This window comes from Phaenicophaeus curvirostris, chromosome 12, assembly GCF_032191515.1.
Source record: "Phaenicophaeus curvirostris isolate KB17595 chromosome 12, BPBGC_Pcur_1.0, whole genome shotgun sequence".
Classification (NCBI taxonomy): Eukaryota; Metazoa; Chordata; class Aves; order Cuculiformes; family Cuculidae; genus Phaenicophaeus; species Phaenicophaeus curvirostris.
In genome coordinates this window covers 2,958,947-2,978,959 of record NC_091403.1, presented here as the reverse complement: position 1 = coordinate 2,978,959, position 20,013 = coordinate 2,958,947, and the positions used below count along the sequence as shown (strand labels likewise).

Genomic DNA, 20,013 nt, shown 5'->3' with positions numbered 1-20,013 from the left:
TGTTTAAGGACAGAGATATTAAACCTTCAGTCAATGCTTTCCATTCTAATTATATTTTCTGCTCTAGTCTAGCCTTTGGAAGAAAATGACTTCCAAGAAAGACATTTTCTAGGCATTTTCTTTCTAAAATACAAAAAGCAGAGATGGAGATGCAGAACCATGCTTAAAACAGCTTAGAAGGATATGCTGGGATCCCCAGAGGGGCTGGGAAACATGTGGGTTTGGGATGAAAAGAACCAAGCCAAGAGCTAGCTGGCTACTTCCAGCTTTCACACCATAAATCCTTACATTCCTTAAAGACCATCCAGCTTTCACATGTAAAAAGAAACTGAAAGAAACTGAATATGGCAGAATGTAGCAGACAAGACAGAGCTTACTCAAAGGCACGCTGTATCAGGGACCCTCTCATACTCTAGCAGCAGCGCAGAGATAAAACTGGCACAAGGCCCAGCATCTCTGTAAATCAATACAGTTGTTTATTTAAACCAAATGGCTGGCAAGGATATCAAGCTTTGATTGTTGCAGCCATTTCCCAAAGAAAATGAATAATATTTCAGGAGATGACAGCAAACCCATGTAAGAACAAAAGAATTCTTTCCAACTAAGTTTTTATTCATTACAGGGCACGCTTTTAGCTCACTGCTTGGAGCTGAATAACAGACAGCACCCAGTATTTGCAGTATTCATTATAGTAAAACCCAACAGACAACCAGACAGATATTCCTCCCCAAGTGTTCCTGACAGCAGAACATTCCTAAATATATTTGAAGGCATGAATGGCATGGGTTTAAGCTTCTTGGTAATGTGTGGGGATCAAATCCCTAGATTTAACTGTCAAGTGTGTTAAAGACTGGCATGGACATGTGCTGCCGCAGTGATACATAATCCACTGGGTGAGAAGCCAGACTTGGCAGGACTCTGGCGCAAGGTCCTGCCATTGTACAGGGGTAACTGCAGTAAGAACACTAGTTTTCTGCAATGTGATATCTCGTGCTAATCCATTTTTTCCCTTTGTGGCCATGGCAGCAGATACATAAATCTCTCTCTTACAAAAAGTAGGAAAAACCAAGAGAGAAGGAGAATTGGCATCTCTAACTTCCCCTCCCACCTTATCTTGGATCAACAAACGTTGGTGGTATTTTTCTAAAATGTAAGATTGCTTTTCAGTGTACAGGTGCTCTCTTTCCCCCTATTTTCAAGATTGTTACTCATTTTTTAATAACCTCCTAAGAGATGGAAACAGATACTCCTAAAAAAAGCAATGACCTTTGACATTTTTAAGCTATGTTGTCACACTTGATTGGAAAGAATTTAAGATGACAGGGCAGGATAAATTTGACAACTTTAAGAGAGCGCTGGGAACATGAGACTAAAGTCTCTTCTTTTTACACTGAGTAACAAAACTGCTTGACTGTGGGTCAGACTCACAGTTGGTGCAAGAGGGTAACACAAACATCACTGAACCCCTCCTTAAACATTCCTAATGAGGTGCTGGGGGATTTCTGGTTTGAGCAGCCCTTGAAAGATCAAGAGTGATAAAGCAGGAGTCTGAGCAAGTGTAAATGATTCTTTAGCCTGCATTTTGTCATAGCTGTTGCAGAAGTCACAGACTCCAACATATTCATTATTTTTAAAAAATCTGTAACTCTTGATACACAGGAAGCTTTGCCTATGAACAGTGCAGCAGAATTGAAGTATTTCCACAAGAGGCCTCCTGAGCTGAAAGCAATCAACATTAGGAAATTGGTCCTTCAGTTCTCAGTAAAAGACTCCTACGCCTTAGATAACACTCAGACACTCATGGTGAGAGACATCAGAGAAGCAGTATTTTGTTCTGGGTTTTTTTTTTCTGTTACTGTAACATTAATGGCAGAAATTTTTGACAATCAGTATAAATATTTTTTTGTGTGTTTTAAACCTGATTATAGGCATGGTGATCTAAAAGAGAAGGAGCACTGAAGACTTTCCTGTAGGCAAGGGTGCTCCAGGTGGCAGCCTGCAGGACTCAAACCTGTTGCTTTTCCTTGCAGGAGCTCCTACACCCATGCTGACAGGCAGATGCTTTATTGCAACTGTGCCCAGCTAAGAACATTGAACCATCAACCACTGCCTCACAGAGGCTGTAATTGAGGTTTGAATTCCATCGTTAAATGATTGTTCTGCCCTACATAACACATAATCGGCAAACGTGCACTCTGTACCACAAACAATCTCATGTTTCATTTTGCCTGCTCCTTTAATCCTTCATTCATGGATTAATCCTTGGCTGTTTCAAGAAAAGACGACGGAACAGGAAATAAGGCCTATGTTGCTTCAGGCACTACCTGAGCTTGGACTCAACATCACAGTACTTACTTAAATAAAGCCAAAGCTGCATCAATAAACAAAAGGAGATTAGAATATTAAGCAATTAAGAACAGCGATATAGAATCTGATTTCAGATACCACGGCATCAATCTAAAAGCAAGTGATACTACTCTCTACTTGGCTCAAAATAATAGTAATGGTAGTCCATGTAAACTTCGTAAAGCATCATGGTAGAGAATGTAATGCGTTCCCTGCCCAATACAGTAATGCATAATTAAGTAAAATAATGCATAATTATGTCTTGTATTAGAGACAGGAAAACAGTCTATACCTCTTCTGGGGTATAGGTTATGTCCTGAAGAATCTGACTGCTGCTTTCAGAAGTCTACTCCCTTAGGAAAAATGTGCTTGTTCTGGTCTTTGATGGGGCTGTTCTTAACCCTGAAATCAATGATGAAGTACAAATGTAACCCTACCACCGGTCTGAAGATATGGACTTCATATTGTACGTATGATCAAGCACATGCAAGAACTTGTTTCTCTATATCATGAAAAGTACTTACGATCAACAAGAACAGAAATATTCATATTTCAGTGTTTAGACAGTGCAATGGGACACACAGCAGGAAATGTGTTACTTGCTCATCTTCTCATTGAAGCAAGCATGTTGATCCCTAACTAACAGGAGAGAAAGAGGAGAGGCCGGGAACATGTTAATATACACATTATTTTACTGAGAGACCACAGGAAATTTTAGCCTGACTCTTCAGAAATCAAGTTCTAAAAGTAGCACTAGTTTTCCATCTTGTAAGTCTTACACTCAAATTCCTCTTGATCTTCATGATGAGAATATGCTGTAATCCCTGCAAGACATCTTGTAAGGATTGTTACAAGAATAAGACCAGAGAAGTCTCTTAGTTCAATTCAAATGTCTTTTCAGTAGAAACAAGCTCATTCTTACACCCATCAGGCAGCTATGGTAGCCAAGAGCAAAAGGACGCTATTGGCTTTTTAACTGTACAAAATGTTGCAGGGTTTGGCAAGCTTTCCGTTCCCATTTCTATCACAGTTCTGTTTGCTTTCTCAGTCTTTCATCACTTCAGAGCTGAATGCCAACAGTTACAATGTGAAACTTGGGAGAAGTCAACAAACATGGGAATTCAGAGGAATAAGCTGTGCACTCTCTGCAAATTACTATTTCATGAGAAACATCAAATAGGAGCCCTGTTTCCGTTTCCAAGTAAAGCAAGACAGCATTTTCAAAAGCAACAGGTGGACATCTGGTCTTCAACAGTACAACTGTTGCATATACCATGGAAGGTACAGAAGACTTGTAATGGGATATAACGTTGCCCTGCCTTCAGGAAATTCCACTAGTACTGAAGGTCACACTGCTTTGAGGAGGGGGAAGAAGTGGGGAAAAAAATGGAGAAAAAAGAAAAGAAGGACAGAGCTGGCTTAGCAAAGTATTATTTCTGGATTCTACACTACTAAATGCAATGGAACTATGCAACCTGCAGAGCAGAAATACTGGAGAAGTGCACACCCCTATACTCCCTATCTTGAGAGACAGTGTATAGGAGCTGTGCAGAGACTGTAAAGATTGGTTTTGAAAAAAGGGAAAAATAGCTCCTGTCACACTCATACAGTATCAAAAAAAACCAGCATCTGACATTTCCCCTTATATACGAGGTCGTTTATATTTCCTGAGCTTCAGTAAGAAAGTTTTAGGTGGAACAATTGATCGTAACTATGAAAAACACATTTCCATGCTTACGAAACTAGTATTTCTCAACAGGAAGACTTTCAAATCTGGAGTTAGTTCTTGCACTGGTGACCGTGCTTTCTTTTTATATTTCCTATTGCTGAAAAAAAGAAAGCAGACTTCTCTAGCCCAGGGCACTTGTACCTCAATTGCCATGCACTAGTGTGTTAGGATGATGCTTCATGCAAAAATACTGGTTTTTTGGTTTTTTTCTTTTTTTTAAAAAAAAATTTCACTGTGCTTTATAAAAAAATCTTATGATTAAAAAAAACCCAACAAGCCAAACATCACTGTTTATAATCCACTATCGCTTTATCTCCTACCCAATCCCTTTTACACAGGGCTACTTCTTAGGCCATTTACTTGTAGTTTCCTTCATAAATCCAGGAAACAGAAAGAATCACATCAAACTGGTGATCAACTAAGACTGACCCCTTCCCCCCACCCATGTCTTAGGGACATGCTAGCCACCCAGAAGGACCTAGACAAGTTTGGGAAGTGGGCCCAGGTGAACCTCATGAGATACAACAAGGCCAAGTGTAAGGTCGTGCCCCTGGGTCAGGGCAACCCCTACTATCAATACAAACTGGGGGATGAAAGGATTGAGAGCAGCCCTGCCAACAAGGACCTGCAGATACTGGTGGATGGAAAACTGGACACAAGCCAACAACGTGCCCTCTGATAGTCACATTAGCTGGCACTCTAAGTGTTGAACTTTGAGTATCCAAAGCTAAACACATGGGCTACCACAACCTGAACTAAAGAGCTAACATTTTCTGGCTGAGGCTGACTAATAGCATTTTGTGGATTAGGCACAGAGGAAGACTTACACCACAAGCTCACTGATGAGCTTCATTTGTCCAATGTTTGAGTTTACTGCTGGTAAATCTACATAAAAAGAACATGCTGAGGAAAAAATCTGCCAAGTTGCTGTCAATTCGGGTAAAACAAGAGCCCTTGCAATAAAACCTGAAGCTGGATCAGGCAATGTACATTCCAGTCTGAAAGCCCAGAGAATTTTCTTCCATCCTTCCAGCCCAGTCATACCACAGGCATTTATTTTAACAAGCCGCTTGAGATACACATTTAAAACACTTATTTACCTCTATCAAAAATTTGGGGATCAAAGCTTTTCATTTAATGCTGGGGAATGACTCATTTTGCCTTAAATGTTTGACCCATTGAGGCATTATTTACTAAAGATTTGTAACTAGTAACACTAAATAAATACACACATCCATTATAAGAGGTGTTTGTTCTGCAAATGCAAGGAGGGCTCTCAGATTTCCAGTAATTCCCCTTCACCCAGTTCTACAGGCTCACCAGGTATTTATTATTACACCTCCAGGGATTCCACATATCCAGGGCCCGACAACTAGAGGATGGTTCGCAATGAGACCAAAGGGAAGCGGAAGCCAGTATTCCAACATGCTTCTCTGCTTGGGGCTAACATTAATTCTAAAGACTTGGTATCAATTCAATCACGTTTTTAAACAGTATGGCTTTCAGCTAACTAACACATAGATACCAGCACGCTAGTGATTCCCTCCAGAAAGCTCTTCTACAGTCTGCCTGCTGGTCACAAATGCATTAATTGCCCGGTACTGTTTTGATCTTCTCTCATGCTTTTCCCATACTATTCAAAAATCCAGGTCGAGGAAGAGGACACTGCATGTGCATCATTAGGTTGGGGAGGTTTAAATTGGATATTAAGAAAAATTTCTTTACTGAGAGTTGTGAGGCACTCTTGGAACAGGCTGCCCAGGGATCCCTGGAGGTGTTTAAGAAATAGATGTGGCACTTTTGACATGGTTTACTAGTCATGGTGGCGTTGGGCTGACATGATGATCTTAGAGGACACTTCCAACGTTAATGACCCTATAACTGTATGACCCTTTGGGAAGCTACTCTCCTCTAACGGTTTGCTAGATCTTCAGTCTGATGAATTTAGTTCTAAACACAATTGTTTTCAAGGGTTTAATCGGTACATTAGTATTTGCCATAGGCTCTGTCAAAGCAGTACGGCAGGGATCCTGCCCTGGAAGCAGTCACGCTTTTTGCTCTCTGGGAAGATCTCCAGATGCCAGGGCTGTAGATAAGAGCAGTAAGCTTTTAGACAAGGATCTTCCCCTTGGTTACCAACCTGTGCTTATAGAAGGCCAGGATCAACCTGAAGTAATTTGCTTTGGTAGCCTGAATGTGTTTGCACAATGCCTGTTTACATTACACCTGGCTCATACCAACACAATGAGCTACTTACTTTCATTATCACTAAACACGTTATCAAGCTTGAAAGAATGTAGCTGTTAGAAATCAAGGACGATCCCATAGCACCGCTCTGTTGAGAGCAATAAATTCCCCTCTGCAAAGCACCTGTATTTTTTTAAACCTCAAAACCCAGAGCCAGCCTGAATCAAGACAGAAAAACGGAGATGTGCAACATGAAACCCCTACAGTTAGGCATTAGCAAACACTATTCACACAGGCCTGTGAACTGGAAGGCTGACATTCATTCCAGTTGCCAACTCAGCTTCTTAGCTTGCTTCCACAAAACCTAAAACTCACCTGCCAAAATCTTCAGTAAAGGTTACGTCCATCTCCATCCAAACAACTCAATATATTTAAAAAGTTTTGGGTGACAAACCTTTACACTGTTCTTCTGCAGCCCTGAGTAAAGGGTCTCTCCTTTGTAACCGATTCTTCCGCAGATAACTGTGAAGAAATTAACACAGGACTAGTGACCAAAAACAAATGAAGGCAGGACTGGCACAGTGTATTTCTTTCTCTCATCTGTTTCTGAATGACTTCACATACCTGCAGGACAGATTCCATGATGGACATAGGCTTTCCAAGCAATGGAAGGAAGTGAACTCAGTTCTCGTTTTCTAGAGTATAGACTAGCTATGCACATGCACCTCTCCCTTCTACATCAGTCTCATGACAGATTCATTTAACTTAATTTCTATGTTTTGCATTATCTAGGGTTTTATTTCTGTGAACTTACGCTATATGCATCCTAAATAAGAGTTGGATGGATATACAGAAAATAATTAATTGCATGAGATGACGGGGATATTGCTAAATCTTCCTAAATCATGAGTCAAACTCTTCCCAAAGAGGTTAATATCCCCATTTCTATGATTTCATCGAAATAATAAATCAAAGTGGGTTTCTTTCCAGATTTTGAATTTATTTGACACTTCCATCTTTTTGCCATACATAGTAATTTAAACAAACAACCTTTCCCTACCCCTACCAAACCTGAGATTCTCACACACTCACATTACTCTAGGAGCAGAGTTTTATACTATCCTAGTTTCTGGGGCTCACTGAAAATCATCCAGTAATGCATGACCCATGGTCAAACTGAGCAAGCTGGCAGACATGGTACAATAAGGGGAAACAGTCTATATTTCAGCTATGCTTTTTATTGCTTACCACTTACAACAGACTATGAATCTCACACTACAGGTTTATTACATACTGAAGAAATAGGAATGCTGCACTGCTTTTCCCACTGATCGTGAATGGAAGCTGGACAGAAAACTGGCATCCTACAAACAAGCAGATTGTACATTTCCATGTCAGATAGGGGCCCTCTGCCATATTCACAGCATGCTAGTGCATCATCCCACATCTCAATTTATTTCCTGCACTGCAATGTTTGGGAGATTTCAGCCGTGGGAATTCTGCTCTTTTTCATACCAAGCACAAGGGATAGTAAACAGAAGTAATCAACCGAATGAGCTCAGAAATACAGGATGCTGTGTCATATCAGAACCATATGTTGCTGTTCCTATCTTTCTCAGAAACAACAACAAACATTTCCCCTGGACATTGCAGGTGAAACACCAGTGAAGATCACCTTTTAAGATTCTTGGGCAGAGATCTGATAGGAATGTTTCAGTTTGTTATATATATTGTTTTCATTTGTTATTAAATTATTTTTGCCTTTTTTTTTTTTTTTTTTTTTACTAGAAGGTGCTGCAAGGTTCCATCTATTTGCTCACTCTTCACTGGGGTCACAGACACAAACACTGTGGCTAGACTTCAAAAGCAATAAAGCAGCATTGACTTTATTTCCTTTGAACGTATCTGGAAATACATGCGGCAACATCAATTTTTTCTGCGAGTATGAACTCTTGCCATTTTACTACTCTGAACAAAACACAGTTTGCCTTACCACCACCCAACACAGACAAGAAATAAACTAGGGCAGAGATAATGTGGCGCAAGGACAATAAGCAACATACCTTATCCTCTAAAGCCACGGTAATAATCGTGAGTACATGAACACATGATCACTAGCTAGCTCAGCTTTACAACTGCCTGGTTTGCTAGCAACTGAGCTGTTCTTGTACCAACAGTAACTGTGTGGATGGTGTGGAATAGCAGAAGCCTACTTGCTAAAAGAAAAACAGGGAAAAAGGGTAACTTTCAAAGGTGGGAAAGGGAAGCTTAAATCCCCTATTCATACTTATTCCTTCCTCTGAGCAGTGCTACTAGCTCATTTTATTAAGCATTATCCTTGCTCGAAGCAGTGTAAATAAACAAGATTCTCAAACTGCATTAAGGCTGAATTTTCATTAAATGATTTCAAGGATCCTTATTTAACATACTGGCTGTAGGTGTAGCTGGCTGTCCTTGCAAAAAACTTACAGTCACCACATTCATAATTTTCTGCAGTCCTTCAACCATTACTCTGGGTTCTGCTAGTATTAACTAATTACAAGTGTTACTGACTGTGATTTTTGTAATTGCAGCCTTCAGTATTTAAATTTTCAACTTGAACTGCAGTCTGAATCAGTCTCAATTTCTATTGTATGAAAAAAACGTGGCTCTGTTTTGTATTGCAGGGCACAGCCCCCGTTCAGTTGGGATTATTATCGAGAGATACCCTTTCCTGTTTATCTTCATTCACCTGCAGGAATCACAACTTCTTTCCAGAAGTTGCACAGACTCCTGTCCTGACTGCAGTGATTCGCTCTACCCAGAGTTTAATGAGCACCATGACTGATTCCATGAAATAAATCAATAACTCTGATGCTGTAGGATCATCAAATCTAACATAACTGGCTCCCACTTTTGACCTCATCAGCTACTCAGAAATTCCTGTCTGAATGCTTTCTGGCTGGTTTTCACACATGTGTACAACTTTGTTTCCTGTTAAGTACAACACAGAATGTAATTTCCTTTTATCTTTGATTAGTCAGAGTACTACATGCATGACCTCAAAACAAGAAAAAAACAAGTGATGCTATAGCTCTTTAGTCTTTGACACAGTCCTGTTCACCACTCCTTATCAGCAGCTGTGCTAACTGGGTTTAGTTCACCACACGGTGAGATTTAGAAACACTTAATTCCTTTGTCATTGTTTGTTTAATGATTGTCATTGTTTGCAAAACATAAATACCAAAAGCCCAATGCCAAGTTCCTCTTGCTTCTAACTTGCCCCTAGGCATTGAAATTTGCTCCTGAAACTTTTGAAGAGAGGGAAGCTTCCCAAAAGTAAACTTTAGCCCAGAGAGATTAAAGTCTCATTGATGCCTTCTGTTCCCCATCTCTGAGAGCTCTGAAAGACATGAAGGAATCTACTGCACATGGTGACTTACATTTCGCTAAAGCTACTAGGACCTTGTGGAGACTTCTGCTCCCACTGATTTTCATGCTTTTCTGGAGCAGGCGTTGAGAAGAACTGATTCCTTCACTTTATCCCTTGTTCCATCAGTCCTGGAACTTACTCTTTTGCAGATATTTAGAAACCTCATGTGTTGCTTTTGTATGATACAGAAGCTGGGAAAAGTCATAATTTCTTCTGGAAATATATGCCTGCTTCATGTTGACACTAGCAGATATAAATAGCTGTGAGCTGTAACGATAGCTATTTTCAGAATGGATAGAGTCAGGCACAGTGGTATTAATTAATGAGAGCACGAAAGAAAGGCAGCATAATTAGCTCAAATAAAATATGAGAAATAATTCATGTAAGAAAGACTGGACAATGTCTTGTAAGGAAAAGCTAATCAATGCAGCTTCTCACAATGAGGTCAGATCAGCAATTCTGTCTGGAATCCCAGCTCTCTTACATCACCAGCTCTTGAAATCACAGAGTGATGAGAGTAATGAGAATGCTGGCAATGCTACGATGACATCCCTGCGTATGGCCTCCTCTTGTGACTTGCCTTCCCTAGAGAATACAGATGATAAGACTCATTACCCTTTAAAAGGAAGAATGCTACCTTCCTATCCATGTACTACAGTTCTGATTTCACCCTTGAGAGCTGACATGTGTAATAACTGCTGCTTGACGTGTTACTGAAACAAACTCCCAAGTACAGGTTCCAGAGTAGTTATAAAGACTGAAACTTCAAGAGAAAGCTCCCAGTGAGTTCCTGCAGATTTATGCTCTTCCTGGGACTAAGTAGGCTGACTGCTTGAACTACTGAATTCAGGTGCTCAGAAAACAATAGCAACTTGTGCACTCAAAAAATGGCCAGGAAACAGGTGTGAACTCAGAATATTTGAAGGGAAGACTTCTGATGGTTTAGAAAAAATCCAGATAAATTTCTAAGATGTACCCAGATAGACACCCAGAAAAAAAATCATACATGACACCAAAAATGATTATTCTGCTACCATTTACAGATAATCTTACAGGACATAGTCTTTACTCAAGGAACATGTACTGCTTCCTTGTGTTTCCTTTCCCATTATTGTTTACTGTCTACATACTATAGAGATCAATGTCTTGATGCTGTTTGTGATGATAAATAAATTACATGTAGCTCCTCTTTGACGATATACACTGTACAGGATAAAAATGTTATACCACACTTCAGAGATATACAGAGACAGGAAAAAAGTTGTTTAGTGTACAAACTAACTGTGAGGCTGGAAGTCACTTCCATTATCCCTCTGGTTAAATGCTATCCTAACCTATTAAACTGTACCAAGGTTTTCTCTCACAGAAGTAAAGGAAAAGCAGGATAGCCCCTATCACTGTCTGGCTGAACTTACAGTTTACTGATTGAAATGAAAAGCTTTAGTCTATTCTATACCAATGATACATAATATATTCTATGTTCTATTTTAACACTGCACAGAACATTCTGTTCTCTACCATATCCTATGGCAGTGATGTCAGCTCTGTTCCCTTTTGGCTGCACAGCTGAGCTCAGGGAACTCTTTCTTCCTTCCACATTCAGCCATACCGAGGAGGCCATTCAAAAGCCTCACTAGCCAGCGCAGGAAAAAGAAAAACCATAGCATTTCCCAACCTCTTCCTCAAGGTCGGCTTCCAAACCCCACATTCAAATCTAAACCAAGCCAATTCAGAGGACAGAACAACCAATTCCCTCATCTTCCCTTCCTTCCTAGGGAGCTGGAAAGAAAGGGGAACACCCTTCTCCTGATAACCTCAGCGCTGGCTTCCCCTCTGGGCTCAGAGCTAAGCCCAAATCAGCCAGAGGATCAGAAGGAATGGTAACTGCTTACTTGCTAGAACACCTTTAACCTGGCTGTAATACAACACAGAGCACACCAACCACTGGCTGTGAAGGCACTGGCTCCAGTCCTGAGAAGGAAAACAAACACGTGAATAATACTGGGATTTTTTGCTTAATCATTCAGCAGTGCAGACACAGCACCCTTACAAGCCAGACAGAGGAGAAAGAGACTTAACACTCTTCTTTCCTAAAAACAAAACTAGAGATGTTTCCTCTAGAAAAATGACATTCTTTCCTCAAACTGGAACTTTAAGTAGTAATTTTTATTTTTTAGATTAATTTGCATGGTCAAGCTATAGCTTTGAAAGGAAACTCAATCCGTAGAAAGTTAGGAAAAATGTGAAACATAACCTAAGAGTTTTTTCTGAAGTGAAAGCTAGATCAAAAGAGATTCTGCCAGACAGAAAGAGCCTGTGAGAGGTCATTGGTGATCCAGGAAACAGCTCAGTTTGATTCATTATGTATACATCATAATAATACTCAGCCATTCTAAAAAAAGGATGAAGTAGCACTTTGCAAGTTTTGACTAATCAGTTTGGAAATACTTAAAGACAACAGAGACATGTTTAAAACTGTAGGATTTGGGTGGGGGTTTGTTTTGGTTTTTGGATTTTTTTTTTTTAAATCAACTTCCCCAAACTAAACAAGAAATCTCTGGAAGGGAACGTGGGAGATCTGCTTTGCTGGCCCCAGTTTCAGATGGCACACATCCCCTGTGCTTCATTTACATTTCATATAAAACAATGCATATCAGAAGAAACTGAAGCTTGATCTGAAGAAGAAAGAGAAGAAGTGAGAGAACTGATTAATTACAAGACAGGATGAAAGTTCATTTATCGTATTCCATAGCTCTGAAGAAATTCCAGTATTGTTATTAATTTAGAGATACATCTCAAAAAACTCCATGAATAACCACACAAATAATGTTCCAAGCAAAAGATCCTGAAAAGAACCCAAGTTATAACAGCCAAAGCATAGAATTGTCTCTGGAATTTGAGGTTTAATTTACAAGTCTATTACCATGGTATGAATTATTGCATACGCCTCCTGAAAAGAGAACAGACCTGTTACACCCTTAGTGATAGGATTTAGAAATACAGATTAGTAATCATTCAAATAGAGACTTGCCATAAACGACGCACAAACAGAAGCAGCTAATTTAACACTGACACACCTTAAGAAAATCTGTTCTGTGATTCACAGATGAACTATGATGCAACTCCAATTGCTCTGCTCCCAATTCATAACGACAGTCTCAGGTATGCTGTGCAAAAGGAAAGTCTAGCACCTTGTTCCACTGTTACTTTTCCAATTCACTGTGGTTTATCATGGTTACCTTGGAAGAGCCTCAGGGTTCAAGAACAAACTTTTACAGATGATGCTCTGTCTACAAAAGGCTTTCTAGGATTTGCAAGTTTTGTCTAGTCTATCTAAGGAAATGAGCTGGAATATATATTTGAAAAGAGCAGTACCCCACACAGACATTAAATCAACCCCATTATCTTATTACAGGAAGAATATCAGTCCAAGGAAGACTTAGAGGAGGCTAACCAAGTATGAAGAATTGACAGCAAGGGTGTTAATAATTTTTCGCTGTGTATTTTCACCCAACAGTTTTCAATTAAGATTTTTTTTCCCAGGAAATCAGAATATGGATACCTTATCTCTTCTACAAGTTTCAGCAATTCAAGTTGCTTGCATGATTTCTGAAAGCCTCCCCATTTATCCTTCTCAACTTCCACAATACAATACTTATGTCGTTTGAATTAAACCTTCTTGACAGCATTTAAAGTTCTCCTTGATGCAGAGCATGCTTTGCCGATTATATTTGAAAGACATCTTGTAATTTCTCTAAGCAGCATAATTGCATTTTTGATTCATCCATTTGTTTATTACAGTTTTGATCTATGCACGGAGTAATTGCACTAGTGAAAAGAGTTAACAAAAGCACCAAATCTCAACAACTGACAATGGAGGAAAAAGGACATTTCATTACATCATAATTTTCTTTGAATTTGAGGTATGTCAGAACTCAAAGATAGGGCTTCATTTCTAGAAGAATAAATCAAGTGACTTGCCTGACAGCAGATCATGATCCTATGCTGCCTTTCCTTTACAAAAATGCTCCTAGACTCACAAGCACATTGGGTACAGGGCTGCACACAGCCCATGCTGCTAGCTCATTCTTTTCTTGTGTAGGACAATACATTGGGCAGGATACTATGGGGCTGAGCCAACTCTCAGCCAACAGTCTGCTGTTATCTGGAATATGTTCTTAAAGCTATCATCCAGATACTCACCTCCCAGCACGAGGGAAAAGTGCCTATTCGAATGACCACTTAGGAAGCAGAGTAGTATGAAGTGTACAGCAGCAACAAGGATTCTGTTCCCTCATGTCACAGCTTTGTTGTTGTCATTTGGTTTTTGTTTTGTTTTAAACAGGGGCAAAGGAACACCTGCACCCAGACATAGCTTCTCCGAATACACAGCACATATCTGTGACTGTGATTCAATGGGAAGTGGTGAGTGGGATAGGACAGCTTTCCGTTCAGGTCATCAGACGTTTGCTTATGTTTTAATTAACAGTTTGTTAAGAAACCTATTTTCTACTCTGACTCCACACACCTTCAATCAATAATAAAATCTTTCGCTTGCCTTTAGCAGACTGACCGTAACCTTATATGGAATTTAAACAGCTCACAAGGAATGCTGTAAAGCTCTTGCCCCTTCTCCATTTGAGGCAAATGTTCTTTAAGTGCTTAGCAGAATGATGCTAGAGATCCTTTAAGAAATGCAGGAATTTGAAGCTCAAGCTACAGTCTGATTTCTAACTAAGAAGGGAAATTCAGTTCTAGTGTCTAGTTGTTTTTCCAAAAGTGTGATTTTCATAGTGGTAAATAAAACAAGCTTTGAAATACTAAAAGGACATGACAATTTCAAGCAGGGGTTTAGTACAACGAGGTTTCATGGCCTGAGTTAAGATAATCTTGAATATCACTGAGTTAATCTGTTTCTGGGAAACAGATTGTAGCCTGATGCAGCACATGACTCTTGGATGCTAAATCTCACATTCATTAGCAAACTAGAGGTATAAAACTTTCAAACCTTGGCTGCCAGATTAAAACTTCTGTATCAAAATAGGGTGAAGGTGGAGGTAAAAAGCCCTATACATTTTTGTTTCAGAGCAAGACACACACTTTCTTGCCTGGCTCTCTGAAAGGATACCTGTGCTTGATCTGCAGATACAAAATTTCTAAACGTGAAAGAAGGCACAGGAGAAGACACTGTAAACTTGTGACAAAAACATCCAACTAAACCCTCTTCTTTTCAGCCCTTCCTCATGATTAGTCTTTCAAATTGAAAATCTCCTTTGCATTTTGACAGCCTGTCTATGAGACATTGTTCTACTTTTCACCTTGCAGTGATTGGTATGCAGCAAAATGCAGCATTCTTGGCAGGTCTGGGGGAGAGGGAGTTCATATTACTGAGGCGGCTGGACACTTCTATTTTAGATATGGTATTCTCTAAAGCCTTAAGCTGTTTTGGAGGTGGAAGATGAAAATTAACCTCTTTGTGCAACTCTCTGCCCTCCAGGTAGATACATGATAGGGAATGGCTGCTCAAACAGCAGATGAAAGGAACAAAGTCCAGGTTTTCTGGCACTGCAGATCGGTTCATTGATTCTGCCTGCCTCTTCTTAAACAGGCATAGGTTTATACTTAGGGGACCACTCATACAGGAAAGGGAGAAACTTGACAGAATACAATTTCAAGGCTCTCCCAAAATAAACACTTTGTAAAGAACAAGACCCAGTGTAGAAAGGTACTTAGTATTGACTCAGGAATGTTTTTTCTCTACCCTTGTCGCATTCCAAGATAAGTGAAGGCACCCTGAGCAAGAAGGGGCAATGGAAACTAGAAGATCTTAATCATTATGAGGGAGTTCAGTAACAGAAGGCGTGCAGAAATGCCTGTCTGTGAGATCTGTGTTACATTAAATTTTTATCCTGTCAAAGCCCACCATCCATAGAAGCCCCAAAGCAGTGAAGCAGTTTTAACTAGCACTCCAACAGCAGGCAGAGCTCCAGAACACTACACGACACAAGAAAGAAGCAGGAAAACAAGCCAGCAAAAAAGTGCACTATATCTAGTGTAGGGATTGGCCCCAAACCCCCCAATTAAATCTTCAAAGATTCTGACACTATCCCTCAAAATAATTATACAGATTTTCAGACTTGAAAATCCTCAGATAAAAAGATCAAGGCAGCTGGGGGGGGGGAGGGGCTCTTCTGTTCAGAGGTGAGCTCACATGCATGCTTCCATCAGAAGCCTGTGTTGTTCAAACTGCTTTCACGAGGGAAGCTTGCAGGGCTTGCAGGTCAGCACTCCTCCAGCATCTGCAGTGAGTTCACAAGAAAATGCTCAAAACCCTCTGGTCTAGAAGTAACAGAGCAAGTCACAGAGCAAGGGGAAAGGTCCTCCCCACAGCAACTCCAAGCAGAGATGTGAATTGCTGGTGCTTTGGGTAGGGATTTGTGACAGAAAAGGGCAATAAATATCCAATTTTCACATGGTAGACTAGGTAAGCAGTAAAGAGCTGTGCATCTGAGAGATGATCTCACATTTTCCTTTCATCTTACTTTCCATTTTGCCAGTTTGGTGTCCACTGCGCTCCTTCCCTGAGAGTCTGTGTGTGTCTGCTGTGAAGAGCAGCCATTCAGCCACGCAGGAGAGCAGCAGCTTTTCCCTCTTGCAGCAGCCTCTTGTAGTAACTTCACTGGGCAGTGTCCTTCTGCTTCTTCATGCTGTTTGTCCTACCAAATCACACAAAAAGCCAAGTCAGTCGTGTCGGCCTCATAATGGCCTCAGTTCACCCCGTGCCCTGCTTGTAGAACAGGGATCTGCCTAGAGGGGGGGCCAGGGGTCAGGAAAAACTCAAGCGTGCACTTTGTCAGCTCTGCTCCAGTAGCCCTTAAAAGTGCTAATGGCGTTTAAAAACCCAGCAGAGCGTTTTATAAATCATCCGCCTTTCGTAAGCCAGCCCACCGCGGCCTCCTGTGGCTTCTGCCCTCGGCCCAAAATGGCGGGAAAAGCCCCGAGCCCAGGCAGGCAGGAGGGGGTCAAAAAGCAGGAACAAAGATAGGTTTTTTACCTCATAAAAGGGAGGAAAAATCTGAGAGAGAAGTGTCAGACTTCTTTTGAGTAAAACTCAAGAAGAGTTTTACCGAATTACAGAATATCCTGAGCCGGAAGGGACTCACAGGGACCGTGGAGTCCAGCTCCTGGCCCTGCACAGGACAACCTCACCGTTCGCACCGTGGGCTGAGGGCATCGCCCAAACGCCTCTGCAACATTGTCAGGCTTGGCTCATGATTGCTTCCCGGGGAGCCGTGCCAGTGCTCCACCACCCTCTGGGGGAAGAACCTGCTCCTAATGTCATAGAATCATAGAATGACCAGGTTGGAAGAGACCCACTAGATCATCGAGTCCAACCGTTCCTATCAAACACTAAACCATGCCCAGCCTAACCGTCCCCTGGCACATCTCCCTGCCGTTCCCTCGGGTCCTATCGTTGGTCCCCAGAGAGAAAAGATCAGTGTCTGCTCTTCCTCCTCCCTCCTGAGGAAGCTGCAGACTGCGATGAGGCTCCCCCTTAGTCTCCTCCAGGCCAAACAGACCAAGTTACTTCAGCCATCACTTGTACATCTTCCCCTCTAAACCCTTAATCAACTTTTTTTTTGCCTCCTGTGAACATTCTCCAGCAGTTTTATATCATCTTTACACCGTGGTGCCCCAAACCGCACAGAGCACTCAAGGTGGGGCTGCACCAGTGAGGAGCAGAGTGGGACGATCCCCTCCTTCTCCCGGGTAGTGATGCTGTGCTTGATGCACCCCAGGACACAGTCGGCCCTCTTGGGTGCCAGGGCACTTCTGGCTCGTGTTCAACCTGCCATCGCCCAGACCCCCAGCTGCCCTTCCTCGTCCCAGCAGCGATAACAGCGCCTTTGACTGCGGAGCCATGGCAGCCCGGGTGCTCCATGCCTGCGGGCAGTGGCCCAGCCAGAGGTGGCACCGGTCCCGTGGGCACAGCTCGAGTTCCACCGGCCGTGAGCGAACACCACGGCGTTCACACGCCTGCCTGCACAGGGGCGATGAAAACGACAGCCACACAGAAAGACCTGCACGCCAAAACCCTCAGAGGAAAGGGCAGTGAACGCCATTTCACTCAGCAATGCATAAAATATGTTATATTATACAGTATAGCTGCAAAATCTAGTGTGTATAGATAAAGCAGACTACTGTGCTGTTGTAAAGATCAGAGCTCAGTGGCACAGGGAGATTATGAAATGGCCCCATAGGCTTTGACTGCGCTCCAGAGACTCATTTTTAAAGCTGTGGTTTTGTTTTGTTTACCTAGAAGCTGGAGAATAGCTCTGTTTTTCAGGCTTTAATTGTTAAAGCCTTCTTCAAGGGTAGATTCACAGTTTATAAGATGCAAGCTATTAGTAAAGGCATCCAATTTTCAAATTCATTAGTATTCTTTAGGAAGGACATGTAAAGAGTTGGAGATAATGCAGGGTGCCACCAACCAGGAAACCAAAACACCACAGCGTTTTGAAACATTATCAGCCGCATCCGAGTGCTTTGCCTCTGTGCCTGTGGAGAGCAGAAGAGGAGATGTCCTTGCACTTCAGCAGCTCCAGTGTGTAATCCAGCTTAGTTTACCACAAAAATAGAAGTTCAAGGAGCAGAGGTACCAGCCCGTGCAAAGGAAGGGCTTCAGGCACAGCCTGTTCCTTTCTGCCGGCTCTTCCTGAGGGCTGTAAGCTTGGTCAGATGGGCAGAGTGGACAGCAGGAACAATCACGGTTTACAAGGTGTGTTCACACCTCACTGCAGTGAGATGAGTCCATGCTTGCCTGTCCAAGCCCCTAGACAGGTAAAATACGCCAGCTCACCTGGACTCACCTCTGAGACATGTACCTGCAGGGAAGTAACAGCTGAGGTAAGACTTTGAATGCCAGACACAGAAATCCCATAATTTGTTCCGTACAAACTTGAGACAGAAATTACCCACCTTGCTTTCTTCCTTTTCTCTTTTCTAGACTACTCACCTGACTGTGCCTCTTTCCTGTGAGGTACGATAGACCTCATTTTAAGGGTCCTGAACTTTCAGAGAGTTTTGATCACATGTGGCCACTCAAAAAGTTGTACTTAAATCACCTGCTTATATCAGAGCACTATGATTACCCACAAGTTTACAATCACCTAGCATAGAAAGAACCGTGATGGCTCCTCAGAGCTAGTAGAGAGGTCACTGAAAAAATATCATCTATTTATCTGCTGCCCACTTTCCAAATCTGACTAAAGATTTGTCTAATGTCAGGACCAACAAAAATTAAAGCTTTTGTGTAGTATATTAGGGTTACTAAAAACAGCATATGCGAAGAAGAGAATTGCATTCTGGTATCTATAGAATTAATGGAATACAAAACCTTCTGCAAATGTAAGGTAGGCAAGAGTTTTAACACCAAAATACAGAGTTTTTCTTCATTATTAAGTATAATTTTACAAACAGGTGTGCACAAACATGACCACACACAATTTACTGAGAAAATTAAGAGACACAGTGTGACTCATAGTGTCTTAAAAAAAAAAAGTGAAGCAAGCAAGCATCTCTAACTAGATAAGAGCCTATCAGCCTTCCACATTCTCTCTTTCAGTAGCTTCAAAAGCAGCACCACACAACGTCTTCAGCCTTGCTCCATGCAAAACATAGTCCAGAGTTTTCCTACTAGTTTTCCAAGGCTGTAGCATTGCTGCTCAGAGGCTCTGATACAAAGTCTGCATGGGGAGACAGGTTAGCTCCGTTTTTAAATACCTTGGGATATCCGTCTGTCTCGCAGAAGCAGTGGGGTGGATTCAAGGAGACTCTGGGCGATCACAGGCTGTGTATACGGCAAAGACAACAGAGAAGGTGCCAGCAGATGGCACTCAAGAATGTGAGCAGCACTCCTGGGCTCTCCGGAGCTGCAGCCCCGCTGGCTGTGATGCGCGACGAAATACTCGCATGCAGGTTCTAACAAGCCCACTGTGTTTCTATGTTGAGCTCACACAAAGTGAAAAATAAGTGCTCTCAGTGTTTCGCATCTTTTACCAGGAGTCTAATTCCTGTTTCTAGTTTAGGAAATCTTTGCACGTGTACAACATGTGACCAAAGCACTCTATAGAAGAGCCTTTTTCTGGGTTTAGATAAGAACTGATTTTTTTTCCCCCCCGCATTAGTTATAAACAGAACCACTAACTGTCTCTCTTCCCATTTGCTTTTTGTTTTCTTTTCTCTTCCTTGGATCTTGGCATTTGGGTTAAGGAAATGGAACTTGAATGGTTATGGGTGAAGAGATCCTTTTCAAAGGAAAGCTTTAGTCTCTAGCCAC

At 41.5% G+C, this 20,013-nt stretch overlaps 1 long non-coding RNA gene across 1 annotated transcript; it reads right to left on the bottom strand.

The window, feature by feature from the left end:
* Positions 1 to 16,319: 16,319 nt before the first annotated feature.
* On the bottom strand, positions 16,320 to 19,529 carry LOC138725850 (uncharacterized). The gene is made up of 3 exons (XR_011338315.1): positions 19,458 to 19,529; positions 18,545 to 18,559; positions 16,320 to 16,390 (listed from the first exon to the last, which is right to left on the bottom strand). It is a non-coding gene; the product is annotated as an uncharacterized lncRNA (long non-coding RNA).
* Positions 19,530 to 20,013: the final 484 nt, after the last annotated feature.